We start from the raw sequence: 16,007 nt of genomic DNA, 5'->3' as shown, positions 1-16,007 counted from the left end.
GCGCACGGGCTTAGTTGCTCCGCGGCATGTGGGATCTTCCCGGACCAGGGCTCGAACCTGTGTCCCCTGCATTGGCGGGTGGATTCTTAACCACTGCGCCACCAGGCAAGTCCCCTAGAGACACCATTTTATAAAGCATGCTGCTCACCCAACTGGTTCGACTCTGGTCACTGGAATCTTGATTGTAATCACCGCTCTGGTCTGCCTGATTGAGGTATTTACCTTTAAAAATACTCAGCGGGGCACTTTCTACCCACGACTTTACCATGATAATAGGAAAAAGTAGTTATAGATTAAAAACCCAAAACATGAAATAAACTTTATATAGTTTACTAAGATAAATATATAAATTGTATATATACACAATTAACACGTAGTCATAAGCATAGTATAGTCCAGAACTTAATTCCCAGGTTAAACTTCAGGCCGAAGAGGGATATGTTTTGATCCGGTACCAACCTTCCTCTTCTTTTATTCTCCGGGCTCTGGGCCTGTTCTGTCTCCTTGTTTACACTGATCTATGACAGGTCTGTCACGTCTTTGCTCCAGGAATGGGGATCTCCGACTACAATTACTCCAAGTTGACGCACAGTCTTGACTGATGGTATTTATTTTTCGGTACTGTTTTCCAAACCTGCAGACTAGGTTCATACTCCTCAGAAATGCCTACTCTTCCCAGCTGTCTGACGCAGCTGCCCTTGGCCTTGGATGTGGTAATGTGCCCAGATGGAAGGTGACATCCAGGAAGGCTTCATAGAGGCTATTCCATTTCAGCGGAATTTTTTTTTTTTTTTTTGCTCTTTTTAATAAATTTTTAAATTAATTTTTACTGGAGTATGGTTGCTTTACAATGTTGTGTTAGCCTCCACTGCACAACAAAATGAATCAGCCCTACACATAGAGATCTCCCCTCCCTTTTGGACGTCCCTCCCATTTAGGTCACCACAGCGCGTTAGGTAGAGTTCCCTGTGCTACGTAGTGTGTTCCCATCAGTTGTCTATTTTATACATAGTTATCAATAATGTATGTGTGTCAATCCCAGTCTCTTAATTCCGCCCATCCCACCACCTTCCCCTTTGGCGTCCATACATTTGTCCTCCACCGTTTCAGTGGAATCTTGAGACATGTCACAGGTGGAGCAGGTGGGCTCGGAGGGCATCTGGGAGCAAGGAAAAGCCTCAGAGTGTTGACAGCACACCTTGTTCTCACCCGTCTGGCTAGCAGGAAGGGCTGTTTGGAGGGCAGTGCGACAGGAAAGTGTGGGCAGGTGAGCCGTTCTACGACGAGCCTCACACTCCACGCTCAAGGGCAAGCGTTCCAGCCGGCAGGGAAGGTGTGCAGGACGAGGAGCCGCTGGTGGAGCCGTGCCTTGACGTTGCAATTCCTGCTCTGTTTGCTTTGCAGCAGCTACACAGATAACGGAGTGAAACCGAATGGAAGAAGGAGCGTCTTAAGTGTTAGCCCTTCATTCGCCCCAACCTCCTCCTCAACACACGGCAATCCTTCATGCTCTACCACCTGCTCCTCTCGGCCGCATCCCTGCATCCTGTCCGTCTCTGCTGCACTCGTGCATCCTGTTATCTCTGTTGCATCCGTGCGTTCTTCTCTTTACCGCAGGCCTCTCACTCTGCTGCCCTGATTTATTTACACGCATGTGTCCTCTACGAGATTGTAAGCTTCTCTCTTCCCCTCCACAGCTGAAAGGTTTTATTAATCCATTCTTTAAAAGGCAGCCAAACCCACTGAAGACCTACCAAATGAGAGGATGTTAACATATTCAGTGGGTTGTACATTTGGGGCTCTGGCTGGAATTTCAAGCTCACGTTAAGGGCTTGGCTCGTGGTTGCAATTTACACTGTTCATCAGTACGACTGCTGAAGTGCTAAGGAGCTAAGGAGACTGTAAGCTTCTCAAGGGCAGGGGCAGTGCTGCACTTCCTTTCCTATACTCAGTATTCAGCCCGATGCCTGGAGGAAAGTGAGTAGTGAATACATTCATCATCACATTCCTTCAGTATTTATGGTGTGCCTACGATGTGCTTTCTAGGAAAACTGCTAAAAGCACTGCGTGCAGGACAGTGGACAAAACAGAAAAATCCCTGCCCTCGTGGAGTCTGCGAAAGAATTCTGAGAGACACGCAACAAATCAGGAAGTGAGTCAATAAATAAATGGGTAAAATTTTAGTATGTCAGATAGCGATAAAGGCGATGGTCAAAAATAAATCAGACGAGATGAACTAGGGTGTGATTTGAAATAGGGTGGTCAGAGGAGGCTTCACTGTGAAGCGGATCTTAGAACGGAGACTTGAGAAACGAGGGAGGAGGCCGGGTGGATACCTGAGTGGGGCGAGGGGGAGGCTGTAGGCACATGGACGGACAGCAAGGCCCTGAATCAGGACAGGCCGGGTGTTCAAGGCGCAGCAGAGGCCAGTGGAGCTGCAACAGCGACGGGACAGTCAGAGAGGCCGCTGGAGCAGACGGTGGGGGGGGAGGAGAGCAGGGCGGGGGAGGCGGACCTTGTGAGGCTGCGCTGAGGCCGCTGTAAGGGCTCTGGCTTTTACTCTGAGTGGAAGGGGAGCCGCTGAAGGATTTGGAGCAGAGGAGGACTTGCTAAGTAAACAGGGCAGCTTTAGCAGATTGACGACGGACACGTACTTCTGGTTGACAGAGAAGGTAGCCGGGACCCGTGTGCTAGCAGTGGATGTGGAAAGAAGGGCTGGATCCTGTTTGAAGGTGATTTTCTTCAACTGGATTTGCTAACGGTGGACCGGGGTTATGAGACGATGAGCAGAGCTAAGGATGTCTCCAAAGGTCTGGCGTGAGCAACTGGGAAGCTGGAGTTGCTGTTTACAGAGACATGCTGGGTAACAATTTAATTCCCTGTCCAAATTATGACACTTCTGAGAGAGAAAGAGATGCTATATATATTTGGGAAAACTTGTAAACTTGGATTATCTTGGAGAATCTGTTCACCCTAGAGCAGTGGTTCTGAATCAGGGGTGAGTTTGCCCCCAAAAGGGGCATTTGGCAGTGTTGGAAGACACGTTTGGTTGTCATGACAAGGAAGCTTGCTGCCAGCGCCCAGTGGGAAGAGGTCAGGGGTGCAAAGGACAGCACCCCATGACAAAGAACTACCTGGTCCAAAATGTCAATAGTGCCGGAGTAGAGAAACCCTGCCCTCGAGATGGAGAAAAGAATGAGGAGGCCAGGTTTGCTGATGTGAATTGAGGTGAAGATCAGTGCAATCGAAGAGATAAACTATGAGGATGCTTATTTCTTCATTTGTTTATCATTTCTATCCAGCCTACTTCTACAAAATATATAACGCCCTTTACCAAAAAACAAAAACAAAACAAAACAGGGCTTCCCTGGTGGCACAGTGGTTGAGAGTCCGCCTGCTGATGCAGGGGACACGGGTTCGTGCCCCGGTCCGGGAGGATCCCACATGCCGCGGAGCGGCTGGGCCCGTGAGCCATGGCCGCTGAGTCTGCGCATCCGGAGCCTGTGCTCCGCAACAGGAGAGGCCACAACAGTGAGAGGCCCACGTACCGCAAAAAAAAAAAAAAAAGAAAAAAAAAAGAAAAAGAAAAAAACAAAAACCAGGCATATACCCTTGAACACAGCAGTGTATTAAAAATTACACAACTGAAAGAATCTACAGAACTCATTAGCCTTAACATTGAAGAAGGTTTGAAAAACAGTACAAAGAAATAAACTCCCTCAGTGACCATTACGATCAGGGTTTTACTGGGACCCTCCCCCACTCCCCGGCTACCCTTTCCTTTACCCAAGGCTCAGTTCAGCTACAGCACCATTGTTGGCTTCTTGGGTTTCCAAAGTAGATATATAAGGGAAGGAAGTTTGAACGCAACCTTAAGAAAGATGTTCGCCGTGATCACCACCCATCTGAACACGGTCCGCTGACACTGATTCTACCAGCAAAGTTCTTCCTGTTCACCACAGGCGGGTAAATCTCTCAGGAAGACGATCAAGGGGGATAGCCAGGCTCATTCTCATCCTCACTCCATTTTCCCTCGAAAGCTGAATGAATGAATGAAAACACCATTAAAAGGAGTGGCCGACTGCCAGATCTCTGTAGCCATCCTTTCTCCCCTTCATCTGTTTGGACCATCTGTGAAGTTATAATGAAAACTTCACACTAGCTGACCTAAAAGCATTCTTATAGTCCCAGTTTAGGTTCTTGCATTTTTATTCTCCCCTCCTTCTTTTTTTTTTTTTTTTTTTGCCTGTTAAATGTAGTCATAGAACGAGGTGACTCCGATAGTTGGATATATCTGAATCAGCCTGCTGGCTTCTGAGCAGCCGGAGATGAAGAGTAGCGTCTCAGCCACTAAGCTAATGAAAGAAATGAAAACTGTCACACCAGCCCTCATTTGCCGCACGCAGGTCTAACAGACAAGGGTTTAGGATCTCAAACCCTTTCCTGTCTCATTGTCCTCTGTGATCTTATAATGGGGTCCCAAGCTTTAGCAAAGGGGCAAAAGCACCTTTCTGCCTAAAATACTGAGGCCACAATGTTTTGTTTCTGGCGGAAATTGTATCAGGGCTTAGCTCCGCACCAGCCCCTTTCTCCTGGCGGTTTATACGCAGGCACTCAAGAGCATTTACAGCTTTATCTAATGCGACCAGTGGGCAAGGGTTTGTGCGTGCGCATTTGAGAACTCTGCCCTCAGTCTGGAATGTGACAGAAACAAGTTGAAGCAGGACTGTGCCCCCGAAGGCAGGGGCACCTGAGGGGGGGCACATGGAGACCGTCAGCAAGCAGTCTCTGTGTTCTGTTCACTCAGGTGAGATGTCGCGTAAAGACAGGAACGCTGAAAAGGACCTGTGTTTCTTGCAATCTGTGGATTTCCACATTTGACTGTCTGTCAGGTGGCTACGAACGTGTTAAACACAAACACTGTTTCTACCCACGTCATGAGGGAACTAGCTTGCCCATAAGGCACCCTTGGTGCCTTGAAGAATAAACAAACCCACGTAAGCATTCAAGGAACAAACAGACAAGCAAAGATACAGGCCTGCTTTTGAACTTCAGAGGCTCCTGTCTGGCTACCATAGGCTCGGAGGCCACAGTCACGGGTCGAGTCACATGAGGGGGTCCAAAGAGGTGGCATTTCTACTCTCAGCCCTACACGTCTCCCCAAAGTACAACAGAACAAGCAGCCCGGCTAGGAGGTGCCAGAAGGATTAATATATTGTCCTTACTTGACCTTTTCCTCACTTCCATTTGAAGAGAACAGGTGGTTCAGTCCAGCGACACAGAGATTCAAGACCCGATCTGGAAACCTAGACCGAGGATCCTCACAGATCAGTTGGATACCTGTTTCCTCAGGAATAAAAGACACTCCTGTTCAGAACGATGCCAAACCCTTCCTCTATCTTCCACAGCGCTCACTGTTAATCACTACTTGTCAATGCTTGTTAAGAACCGCCTGCATCCACTTTCTGAATCTGGGAATAAAACAGATGCACAGCGGGCATACTTCCTGCGGCTCCTTGTGCACGAACCCGGCACACTTCATCATCTCAACGTGACAACATGAAAATAATTTTTTTTTTTTTTTGGCACTTGTAAAATCCAAGAGTGCTCATACCCTTCAGGGAAATTGGTCTTTGTTCTTGGAGTCTCACAAGTGCATTGCATAAATTGCCCATCCCAAGGAATACGGAAATAGAATGAAGAGGGCGCACGTATAGTCTCTTGAAACGTGATTTCACATTACTTGTTATTCTGCTTCCAAAGCATTATACAAAATTGATTGAAGAGACAACTGGAACAGCATCCACCGCAGCTCAGCTCTTCATCCCCCTTAAGACTTATTTTAAAAATACTGCTTTTTAAGATACAAGGCTCAATTCAGGTTTTGGAAGGTGCTCTGACACAGAGGTTTGCTCAGCTCTTGCTGCAGAAACTTTTTTCTTTGAAGGAATCTCAGTCACTGTGAACATGGGATCTTAAAAATACTTTATTTTCTTCACTCTCTATCTACTCAAAAGCAGCACAGACCATAAATGGCTAAAATAACTCACCCATATCAATGAAACTTAAAAGGTTAAATGTATACTCTCTTAGTAAGGTCAAAAATTTAGCTTTATGATTCATAATACCTGGAGAAAATAGTAATAATATTATGGAAAGAAAGCAATAGCACAGCCTACTTACAGGTCAGACTTTTAACTTTTCCTGAACTCTGAAAAATTCAATATAATCCTAGGTGTCCTTTTGAAATTCTTACAGGATGGTTCTCATGTCTGGACCTCTCTTAACACTGATAAAGGAAGAATGTGCGCTTATTTTCTATGTTCGTTTTTTTAATTCACTATGATGGAAAAGAAAATATTTTAGCTAATAAAAAAATTAATTTGTCTTTGTGTTCTGGTTCTCTTCTTTCACCCCTGCCTAATTCCAAACTATCCACATGGATCACTTTGGATAGGTAGTATTGAACAGTTATTTTAAACATAGACTCAACTAATAAGTGAGAATTAAAATAGACTCAATAAATGAGAATTTCTCCATTTTAAAATTATAAAATATCTCCAATACATGCTTAAACTCCTCTACTATTCAGTTATTAGGTAACTAGGCCACCACAGAAAATGTATTTTGGTGGTTTAAAAAATATGCCTAAGGTAAATTTTAAAATTGAGCTAATTAGTTAATTAGTAGAAAGGTAGCAACCAGTAGTAACGGTCACAAGTAAAACGTTAGTACAAAAGCAATGAATAAGAAATATGCAGATGGAATAAATGAAGTGGAAGGACTTAAAATAGTAAGGTCCTAATGCGTTCAAATGAGTGGAAAGGACCAAAATGTTATCAGTCTATTTCTTTCATGAGGAAAACCATATCATAAAAGCTGAGCACTGAAGTCTGACAACCATTTCCACCTCTCATTAACTACCACTCTGCCCCCTGCCGTTTGCTTTACAAGGCTGTGACACGCTATGGTCAACAGCCTACATCATTCATGCCCTAGCTATTCAGCCGTCCTTCGACCCAGTCCACACAGCGGAGTGGAATTGTTTTCTCCAGATGGTCTCCATCCCTCTTCACAAGCATCCAACAGAGCTCTGATTTGCCACAATAATAAAATATGTCTTCTCCCTTTCTCTTTCATTAAACTAAGCATTTCTGTTCTTATGTCCTTAGGTCCGTGGAAACATTCCTCTAAGATCATAGCTTGCTTATCTCCTGTCTTAAAAGGTTTTTTTTTTTTTTATCACCATTGGGTAGGACACATGTTCTTACATCTCAGTGTTCTTCTATTTCAACTACAGTATCTTCATTCTCAAGAAAGGAACCAATGCTTGGAAATGTAATAGCCATAATAGTAAGAAAAGCTCCAGTAGCTAATAGCCACTGAGCATATATCATGGATCAGATTCTCTTCTTAGAGCTTTAAGTGTATTAATTCAGTTAGTCTTCTCAACGACCCCATGAGGTAGGTACTACTATCATTGCCTTTGTACAGGTAGGAAACTGAGGCATAGAAAAGTGATCTGTTTAGCCTGTCACAGCACTAGTAACTGGTAACTAGTAATTAGTAACAAGTCACAGAACTAGTAACTACAGCTGGGAGTCCAACCCAGGCAGTCTGGCTCCAGAGTCTGTGGCCAAACTATGTAGGTATAGCATAGTCAAGTTACACCTACGAACAACTACAAGAAGATAATGGAAACTGGAATTGATCATAGAAGCAAGGACTAGAGTTGTCAATTTATCTGCTTCTTTGGAATACTGTACAGAAAAATATATATTCCAATGGTATATTCTTGGCATTTGACACTTTACTATTTCTACCAAAGTCTTCAGAACGTAAAACTGGGGCCCAAAATGCACATGGACTTGAATGTTTATTGCACCTAATTCTTCACAATATTTACAGCCTAAATCACAACGAACGGTATCCCATCAGCTGAACTGTCTTTAAGTCCTCAATCAGCAACTGTTCAGTTGAATGAAAACGATGTCGATTATAAGTGAGATAACAGAGAAGCTTATATACTTTTCCATCATATATACCTGAAATAATTGATTTAATCTAAAATTGATGACTTTGCTTTTTCTGTGTATTAATTTAGGGTTTGAGGTATAAGTTATAAGTAGATCAAATACACTCCAAATTATCCGATTCCCTTTCATTTTTCTCAGAGTCTGACCATATTTACCAATTCTCATGAAATACTTATATTGTAATATAACATGTGAACATTCTGAATCTTTCTATCTCTTCCAAGCTAAACTGGTTTCAACAGAACACTTGAAATTAAGAAACAGTCATCATATTTGACTCTTGCATTAACATAACTTTTAAAAACAGGTAGGATAGGTATTAATTTACTTACTCAAATTCCCTTCCCAATTTACACGTGAATGGCTGAGAAAAGAGCTAGCAGGAATCCTTAGAATGGTTTTTTTAATGTAATATCTGTTGCTACACTATCAAAAATGGGTATGGAACAGAACACATGAAACACAGAATGAGAAGGACACTTGAATGGCATCATTGGTCAGTAAATTCCGTATTTCAGACTCATCCTTGCCCTTGAAAAATAGTCCATGGCTACTGGTTATAAAAAGACTTGAACCTGAAATAATTAAACAACTTTATAGAGCACAAGCTTTATGTATCTGAGTTGGAAGGTGTATTAATATGTCGGTAACATCCAAATAAGTGTAATCTTGTTTTAATCGTATTTTGGAAACCCCTGCTTCTCTGATACTTAATTTTAAAAATAACAGCGAAAATAGCTAGTAATGGTTTCAGTTTCACCTTGGTATTGCTCCCAGGTCAACATCATATAAATCAGGTCACTGAAAACTGTGACAATGAGGGTTCTCAGTCTGCAAACTAACACAGTGCCTTCAGCTCACCAAACTAAAATCTGAATTGACTTGACTCCTCCAATGTTGAGGAAAAAAGAAACAGGCATTAACAGACACAGGAATACACAGAGCAATGCATTTTACATTTGAGGCGCCTTTTGACTCACTTCCTGTGAGTTATAATTTTCTTTATCCTAGCTTAGTAGTTAGATGTCATAAGCACGTGTAGAAGTGCTCTGCTTCCTTTCCTGATTATACCTGTAACGTCACAAACACACACATATGGATGTACTTCAGTTTCCCTAACTTCAAACTGAGAGGCGCTTTGCTTTGCTACCTCATTAAGATAAGAACTAAAATTATGATGTAGCATATGCTCTATTTTACACAAAATTAATGAGTCATTAAAAGCTAAGAGACAAGCATTATATTTTTCACAAAGCACTACCTGGGTGTATAAAAAAAAAATCATTGCAATGTCTGTTGAAAGCCTACAGAATGAGTTTGCTAGATCACGGGTCTCCTGGAAATACGTTTAAGAAAATTATACACAAAATCTCCTAAATTTTTCTTTGAAGTTTCCACAGCATTCCAAAACTCACTCACAGTGCCAGATGGTGTGACCATACTCCACAGTTTCCTCACGTACAGTAGCATCTGATTTGGCAACATGCCCCCAACACGTTTAATAAATGCATTTTGATGTTTATTTGGATTAAAAAAAAAAAAACAGCAACAAAAGGAGAAATCAGGCCCTGTGAAGTGGAAACCTCTAGTCTTTAGCGAGTGAGCAGGTTTTGGGGTTCACTTCAATTCCCTTGTAGGTAAATTCCCAGTAGGTAAGGCTGCTGGAAAGGGCTCTAGAATAATTTCCAAAGACTTCCAGTGGCAGTAGACTACTGTCTAATGTATCTCTGCTGTCTCACTCCTTATACTGTAGGAAACAAAGTTACAGACAGGTTTGAGACATGTAACTCACGCCAGTGCTCAAAATACCATAAAATACCATCAGGTGTTCATTAGAGCCTCAACTAGCTAATTTCTAATATTATACAATTTCATACTACTTATACTTTTCAGTTATGCAATATATTAATTTAAAGAATACATTGAACCCACTGTTTTAGGAGTTTGGCTGACAGATAAAAATGATTAGTCTACCCACCTCAGAAAGAGAGTAAATATGAAAAACTGGTAGTATTTTCCATGATTCTGCCATAGGCTGTTACTAATAAAACAATCCCTTCGGACACTAATCCTAATGGAATAATTTAAGAACAAGCTGATTTATTATATTGACTCTAATTATTTCTACATCACTGTAGTTCAGACAGTTTCTTAATTTTCTGTGGACTTCTGAACTTTTTCTATAACTTGCATATATCACCCATCTAAAATATTTCCCAGAATATTTTATAGTTTTTTAAAGCAGTGCAGCAGGTCAGTTTGACCTGAATTATTCAGGCCTGTGACTGAAGCCCAGAACCATCTATTAATATCAATGTAAACAGATCAAGGAGCCTTGAAGGGCACAACACTGCCTTATATCAGTGTTTCTAACTCATCCTCAAATAGTCCAGCATTTACCGAATTTTCAGTGTATCGGCTAAGGTGCAGCGTGTAAAGGAGATATACTGATTTACTAGGGACTTCGTAAGTCCTGAACTGTGCTTGTCCCATTAATAACGCATACAAAATGAGGCAAAATGTTACCAGACTACACTTAGCCTGAAGAAGGCACATATCTAGGGCATTTATTAAAAGTCACTTAGCTTAAGACAAGACTGGACCGCTTAAAGGAAGGAACTAGGGATCAGAAGACAAGTTTTTACATCTGCAGTCAGGACAGTTTTAAATCACGTTCTTCCACCTTGGCCAAAGGAAGCAACAACATGAGGTGATCAGCATAAACTGAGATGTTGGGACAATGCATTTCACAGTGTCATTGTAAGGATAAAATGATGTAGAGAGGACGGAAAGAGCCTGTAAACCTTAAAATATTACAAAAATGTTATTAAAATTAGCCTCAGGATTTTAAGCTTCTCAGACCAGGGATCATACTTTGTCCATGTGATCAAAGACAACTTCACGGCAGAGATGACCTTGAACCTTCGAAAGGTAGAATTTGGAAAAACGAAGACTCAGGTGGGGACCAGAGAAAGGTGAAGACAGAGAATAGCACGAGTTAACAAACAGAAATGGTAACATGTAAACTCATGTCTCCAGTAAGATAAGTCATCCTGTTTTGACCAGACTGTTTAAACAAATGAAGCGTAGAGTAGACGAGACAGAGAGAGAGAGAGAGAGAGACAGAGAGAGAGAAAGAGACAGAGAGAGAGAGACAGAGAGAGAGAGAGAGAGAGACAGAGAGAGAGAGAGAGAAGGCTGAACAGGAATGGTGGCCCCATATTGGGGAGGACAATGGAAGGCCAGCTGAATCTATTTTGGGATTTCTAGAATTTCTGCCAGTAGACATAATTCACTGTGATATTTTGATACAGTAAAAAAAAATGTACTTAAAGATACTGTAGGGCTTCCCTGGTGGCACAGTGGTTAAGAATCCGCCTGCCAATGCAGGGTACACGGGTTTGAGCCCTGGTCCGGGAAGATCCCACATGCCACGGAGCAACTAAGCCCGTGCACCACAACTACTGAGCCTGAGCTCTACAGCCCGTGAGCCACAACTACTGAACCCGTGCGCCAGAACTACTGAAGCCCACGCACCTAGAACCCATGCTTCGCAACAAAAGAAGCCACCGCGGTGAGAAGCCCGTGCACCTCGACGAACAGTAGCCCCCACTCGCCACAACTAGAGAAAGCCCACACGCAGCAACGAAGACCCAACACAGTCAAAAATAAATAAACAAAATAAAATAAATTGTTTTAAAAATAAAAAATAAATACATAAATAAAAAGATACTGCATAAGCACAACTCATCACCCAGTCCCCTAAACCAATCCCCCATGTGGGGAGATCCTCAACAGACTTCACTATATATTATACATAACACACTATTTATACCACAATTTTCTAAGATCTAGAAAAGCAGATATTCAGACCTGAACTCTTAGCTTTACCTTTGGTGCCTTCCTTTCCCTTGTTCCTGAGACCTAGTGGACACTGTTGGAAAACATTCATAAATGTCACATGCAGGTGAGTATTGCGACCTGAGCGGCAATGTTTCAAACTGTAATAGGAGTATTTCCTGTCTCACCTCCGAAGTGATGTTGTCATGGTGGTCACTGGCTGTCTTGCTAGAGCAGGGGATCAGGAACCCTTCTAATTCCTGAACAGAAGGACATGTAGCCAATGTGAAAAACAGGATGTATGATCACGACTCTCTTCAAATCATGAGTGGTCTTAATCAGACATCTGAGCTGGGTTCACAGATACGAACTGTTAAAACTGGAAGGGGCCTTAGTCTGACCCTCCTTATTTTAGTGGAACAAGAAGAGGTCCAGAAAGGTGAAGTGCTTACCTTAGAAGACACAGCTAACTTTTCTACGGCCAGGACTCGAATTCACATCTCCTAGATTCTAGATTTCTTACGCCAAAAGTTACACCTTGGGAATTCCCTGGTGGTCCAGTGGTTAGGACTCAAAAGTTACACCTTGGGAATTCCCTGGTGGTCCAGTGGTTAGGACTCCATGCTTTCACCACCAAGGGCCCGGGTTCAATCCCTGGTCGGGGAGCCAAGATCCCAGAAGCCGTGTGGTTTGGCCAAAAAAAAAAAGAAAAAAAAAAAGTTACACCTTACCAAATCTCATTAGCTTTAGATGAACTTAAAAAAATAGAGCATAGGTAACTTCTCATGGTACTACTACCCAGCAGGGTTTCTCAAATGCAGTACCAGATGATTTGGACCAGACAACTGTTGGTGGAGGCTTCCCATGTACTGCAGTACAACTGCCGGCATCCCTCATCTCTACCCACTAGATGCCACGATCACCACCACCCCTTGGTTGAGACAACTAAAACCATCTCCAGACATTGTCAAATGTTCCCTGGGGGTAAAAAGTCACCCTCGGTTGAGACATTCTACCCCCAGCCCCCGCCTTCTCCAGCTCACGTAACCCTCTAGAGCAATTCCTTCAGAGCCAGTTGGACCTAATCTAAGGGCCTCCTTCCCAGCACCTCATACCTCTAACCTGACAGCAAAGGGCCCTTCCCAGGTGTTCCAGTTTCCCCTGCAGGTGTTAACTCTGTCGCTGGCATCTAGTTATTCCAGGTCATCGAGGTGACAGGCCCTCTTCCATCTACTCCTTTCCCTATTTCAGCGTGTATTTGAGTGAGCATTGTATGCTAGATGCTGGGCATGGGGAACACAGAGATTAGTCTCTGATCTCCAGCAGTTCAGTCTCCTGGGGGAGACACATACGAACGTGAACACCTGCCTGCCTTAGGGTGAGTGGTGCGAGACAGCTGTGGGCAGGATGCTACAGAATTAGGGAATACCCTCGTTCACACTTAAAGTGGCCACAGGGTGATGCATCCCAGGAGGTGGCCGAAAGGAAGGGCCTGCCAAGCAGAGTCTTCAAGGACGAATCCGAAGGAGCCGAGAAGAGAATGGGTAAGGCTTGCCAGGCAGAGGGAGCAGTGTATCTAGAAGCAAGGAGGGAGCAAACCTGGCTTCTGGCTGTAGCATCAACACAGGGTGAGAATGAAGTGGCAGAGTAAGCAGGAAGCAGGTCTTGAGGGGCCAATTATACCAAGCCCGAGAGTCTGGCAGTGACCTCGAAGGGAACTAGAAGCTGGGGGGAGAGTGCAGCAAACTCGCATTTTAGAAAGATGGGAAGTACAGACCACTTCAAAGATGATGGGTTCGAGGTAGGAGCACAGGTGTCACCTCAAGATAAACGCCTCATGTGCTGCAGATTTCGCTTTTGCCATTCCCACCGTGGGAGGGATTCTCTTCCTAGGAGCATTGCCACAAACGGGCAAGAAGAAGACAGGCTCACGTCTGTACAGAGGTACCCCCTCTTCTTCCACCCAGGAATGAGGCGGAGGAAACCTTTTACCACCAAGGCAAGAAGAAGAAGAACTTTTTCTCTGGGAATCTGAGACTTTACAGAGAGGTTGAGTTCCCTGTGGAAATTCAAAATATGTTTTTCCCAGAAAGAAAAATGAGACATGTTGCAACTTTTAAATGTATGGTTCAATTTATGGTCAAAGGTGTTTTGCATAGGTGTGGGTGTGTGAGCGTAGATGTGCACTGGCTATTAAACATATCACTGTTTCTATGGGAATATGAATTACAGACTCACTTGCAGGACACAAGCCATTTGTCAGCTGTGAACCGTGCACGCCTGTGCAGAGAAACTACAAGCACAGTGGCGGCAAAATGCACCAGACACGATGTGATTAGAGCTCTTCCGTAGATGGGAGTCTAGGGCGATTTAAGAGCAATGCTGCTGAGCACATAAAATGCAAATGGAAATGAGTTCTAGGCGGCTGTTCAGGCCTTGCCTGGGCTGAGTCTCCGAGCAGCTCCAGTAGCTGACCCAGGGCCTGGCGCACAGCAGCTGCTCCATCGATGCTTAGGAAGAGTGACCCGGACGCATTAAAATGGATCTCCGTGCCCACACGTCTCTTGCTTAAATGAGACTTAGAGGAAACAATACTGGTTCGATGAGGCTGAGATCGTGTGTGTATAAGAAAGGGAGGAACAGACAGCACGGATTCGCCCAGAAGGAGGGGGAAACAAAGTGAATTAGCAAGTCTTCCTGTCTGAGCTCATGGAACAGAGATCTCTGCCTTTCTGAGGCAGAAGCTAATATGAACATAAGGTGACCTTGATTAATTCTTATTAATGTCAGCAGAGGGGATCAACTTAAGTAAATGAATGTTAGTTCCATGACCTATTGCATATTTGTTTTAAGAGCTGATTTGCTGATTTGTAGCTGAAACATGGTAGCCTTCTTCCCTCTGATTCATCCATTACTCAGAAGGCCCTGGCTTCTTAGAATTCTTAATAAAATTCCAACAGCGTTCATCAGCAGTCATCAAATACAGCCGAACACTCTTTCAAAGTGCGTCTTTTCACCTTTTGCTACTGACCTGACCTATCTCCAGCCTCTCCCAGTTTCAACTCACCTTGATCGCTGAGGGCAAATTTACCTTCTTAAAACAATGCTTTGATTCAGTTACACCCCTTTTCAAAGCCCTTTCACCACCCTGCAAGTATCTGCAGAATAAAGAAAGTCCAAACCTCTGGCCTGACCCTAAGGCCCTGTACAGCCCCCACTGGTAAATTCCACCCACTCCCACTTCTGCATACAATGCAGCAGGCAGCCTTGCCGGCCCCTGAAGAGGTGCTCTGCAGACTTCTGTGCTTATTCACACCTCAGCAGCCCCACACCCTCAATTCCTCCCTCTGTACCTGAAAAGCACATTTCTGAGTCTGGTCCACTCGATGAAGTAGGAGTCTGAGCTCATTTCAGCCCAGGTCCCCTCACTAATGGAATATTCTATGCCTCTCTGCTTCCCTGAGAAGGGGTGACCCTATTCTCCGCCAGGATGGTGTCCAGGTCCTAGCTGTGCGCAACACATGACAACGGGATGACCCAAGGTCCTAGAAAGGTGCCTGGCACACCCTGGGAGCTCAACAAAAGTCTGTAAATTTTGTTGAATAAATTCAAGTTATTTGATTTTGTTAATTTAAGATGACCACCCACTTTCTCCCTGAGGCCAGGGACTTTCCTCCCACCCAGGTGAGAAGAAAACATCGAAACATTTTAACTTTGATAAAGTTTGCTTTGACACACCAACAGCGGAACTTTCTCTTTAACCCTTCAAGAAATGAGAACTCCCCATCCCCCCACCTCCACTCCGCCTCAGGACTGAATTGTAACCGACCTGGATCCTTCGCATCTCCTCTGCTGTTACCTCCGCCCAGCCAGGTCACCAGCAAATTCTCCAGGCGAGAAAAAGATTTTTTAAAATGCACGTTTGAGAGGAATAAAACGTCTACAGGCAGGAACCGTCCAACAGGTGCTGCCCTGCAAACACCTGAACCCCGAAACTGACTTTCTGAGGGGGCCGAGTGGTTTTTAGCCAAACTGATATGTTTTTTTGGCTGTTGTTTCAGGGGCTTTTGGAGAAGGTAAATGCCCGCTCCCCTGGGCCTTGCCTTTTTCTCCCATCACTTAGTACCGAGT

The 16,007-nt window shown here is 43.9% G+C and overlaps 1 long non-coding RNA gene across 3 annotated transcripts; it reads right to left on the bottom strand.

The window, feature by feature from the left end:
• Positions 1 to 314: 314 nt before the first annotated feature.
• On the bottom strand, positions 315 to 15,697 carry LOC109550487 (uncharacterized). 3 transcript variants are annotated; one of them, XR_012328793.1, is made up of 5 exons: positions 12,329 to 15,697; positions 12,065 to 12,136; positions 5,226 to 11,970; positions 3,872 to 4,040; positions 315 to 1,750 (listed from the first exon to the last, which is right to left on the bottom strand). It is a non-coding gene; the product is annotated as an uncharacterized lncRNA (long non-coding RNA). The 3 variants fall into 3 exon arrangements; XR_012328792.1 differs by having other exon boundaries at positions 3,872 to 11,970; XR_002177002.3 differs by having other exon boundaries at positions 3,872 to 5,340; positions 12,329 to 15,688.
• Between the last annotated feature and the right edge of the window lie 310 nt (positions 15,698 to 16,007).

The sequence above is a fragment of the Tursiops truncatus genome, chromosome 20 (genome assembly GCF_011762595.2).
Source record: "Tursiops truncatus isolate mTurTru1 chromosome 20, mTurTru1.mat.Y, whole genome shotgun sequence".
NCBI classification, from domain to species: domain Eukaryota; kingdom Metazoa; phylum Chordata; class Mammalia; order Artiodactyla; family Delphinidae; genus Tursiops; species Tursiops truncatus.
This window is presented reverse-complemented; position numbering and strand designations above follow the sequence as displayed.